The sequence below is a fragment of the Penaeus vannamei genome, chromosome 9, assembly GCF_042767895.1.
Source record: "Penaeus vannamei isolate JL-2024 chromosome 9, ASM4276789v1, whole genome shotgun sequence".
NCBI lineage: Eukaryota > Metazoa > Arthropoda > Malacostraca > Decapoda > Penaeidae > Penaeus > Penaeus vannamei.
The window spans coordinates 35,247,327-35,249,826 of NC_091557.1; positions in this window are offsets into that span (position 1 = coordinate 35,247,327).

A 2,500-nucleotide genomic window follows, 5' to 3' on the forward strand; every position below is an offset into this window, starting at 1 on the left:
CGTCGCTTTATTTCCTGTTCACTTGATGTGCCTGTCTGCACGAGTTGTCCTAGGTATATATACCTGTCTACTACCTCTAGTGCTTCGCCTTGTACATGTATTTGTTTGAGTGGGACTCTGCTGTTGAACATAACCTTAGTCTTTTTCTTGTTCATCTTAAGTCCGACTTTTAGGCTTTCTCTATTCAGATCGTTTATTAATTGCTGCAGTTCATCAGCTGATTCACTAAGGAGAACAATGTCATCTGCAAATCTTAGGTTGTTTAGGTGTTCGTCTCCTATTTTGATACCCTTCCCTTCCCATTCTAGTTTCTTGAATATTTCCTCGAGGCAGGCTGTAAACAGCTTTGGTGAGATGGTGTCGCCCTGTCTAACGCCTTTTTTAATTGGTATTTTATCGGTTTCTGTGTGGAGTTTGATGGTTGCTGTCCCATCTTTGTATATATCTTCCAATATATTACAATATACCTCCTCAACTCCCTGTTGTTGAATAGCACCTAATACTGCTGGTATTTGTACAGAGTCAAATGCCTTTTCATAATCGATGAATGCCATACACAGGGGTTTCCTATATTCGTTTACTTTTTCTCTTATTTGGGTGAGCGTGTGGATGTGATCCGTTGTTGAGAATCCGCTGCGGAAGCCTGCCTGTTCTCTAGGCTGGCTGGAATCCAGACTGTCAGAGATGCGAGCTGTAATGACTTTCGTGAACAGTTTGTAAGTAACCGAAAGGAGGCTTATGGGTCGGTAATTTTTTAAATCCTTTTTATCGCCTTTTTTGTGTAACAAGATAATTGTTGCATTTTTCCAGGCTTTCGGAGTTTTTCCGCTGAGAAGACATTTGTTAAAAAGATTGGCTAGTTTCACTGTTGCGATGTCTCCTGCATCTAATATGAGGTCTATACTAATTCCGTCTTCGCCTGGTGTTTTCCCTCTCTTCATGCCTTTAAGTGCTCTTTTTATTTCTTCTTTTGTGATATTAGGTACGTCGCTAGTTACCGCGTTTGCTTCTATTTGTGGCTGTTCGTTTGAGTTGTATAGATCCCTGTAAAAGTCTTCCACTACTTTGATGATTTCATTCTTGTTATGTGTTACTTCTCCGTCTGGTTTCTTAATTGCATACATTTGATTTCTCCCTATTCCTAGTCTTCTTTTAGCTGCTTTCATGCTGGTACCTGAAATCACTGCTTCATTTATTATTTGAGTATTGAATTTCCGTACATCTTCCCTCTTCTTTTTATTTATGGTCTTTGTTAGTTCAACCAATTCTATCTTGTCCCTATTTGACGATACTTTCATGTCTCTACGTTTTTGCATAAGCTGTTTAGTTTCTACCGAGAGCTTGCTGGAGCTTCGATTGTCGTTCTTTCCGCCTACTTCAAGTGCAGCTTCTTTTATTATGTCATTGAACTGTTTATTGATTTGGTCGATGTTGAGATCTTCGTCGCGGAGGAGTGAATATCTGTTTTGGATGTTTAGGCTAAATTCTGTTGCTCTGATCCTCAAGTTAGCCAAGTTTGGCTGTGGTTTACTCATTAGTTTGTTCCTTTCCCTTCTGAGATGTATTTTAATTTCGCCTCTCACCATTCTATGGTCGCTGCCTACATTTACTTTATTTATAACCTCTACATTTTTTATTATATCGCGCCTATTTGAAATTATGAAGTCAATTTCGTTTTTGACGTCAGAAGGCGACTTCCATGTCCACTTCCGTTCTAGTCTTTTTTCGAAGAATGTATTCATGATACTGAGTGATCGAGCCTCCGCAAATTCGACTAGCATTTGTCCCCTCTCGTTCCTAGTGCCTATTCCATGGTTCCCTACTGCGGTTTCGCCCTCTGTCTTTTTACCTATTTTGGCATTAAAATCCCCCATAATTATTGTGAAATGGGATTTTGTTCTCTCGCTGGCTAAGTGAACGTCTTCATAGAAGCTCTCTATTTCTTCATCACTGTGGCTGCAGGTTGGAGCATAGACTTGAATAATTTTTAAGTTGTACCTAGTGTTTAGTTTTATTGTTACAGAAGCCACTCTTTCGCTGACACTATAGAATTCTACAATGTTCTTTTCTAAGCGTTTGTGTATTAAGAATCCTATCCCTAATTCCTGTTTGCTACCCAGAGGTTTTCCTCTCCAATAGAGCACGTGTCCCTCATTTAATAACTTCTGCTCTTCACCTAGTCTTCTAACTTCGCAGAGTCCTACTACATCCCATTTAATGGAAGAGAGTTCCTCTAGTAAAGCTAGTAAGTCGGATTCAGTTCTCATGGTCCTTATATTGTATGTGCAAAGGTTCATCAACGTGGGGCGGCCTGTCTTTACCCGGATATTTTTAGCACCCCCTGCTCCGGAGCGATCCTGATCGCCGCCGTAACCAGGGGCTCCTTCGCCTCCGGGGAATGGGGGCCATGGCTGGATGCGTTTGTTCATGGAGGTGGACAGCCGATTTACCTCCCACCTACTGGCTTAGGTGTATCTTGGTGGGAGGGGAGTAATTTAGC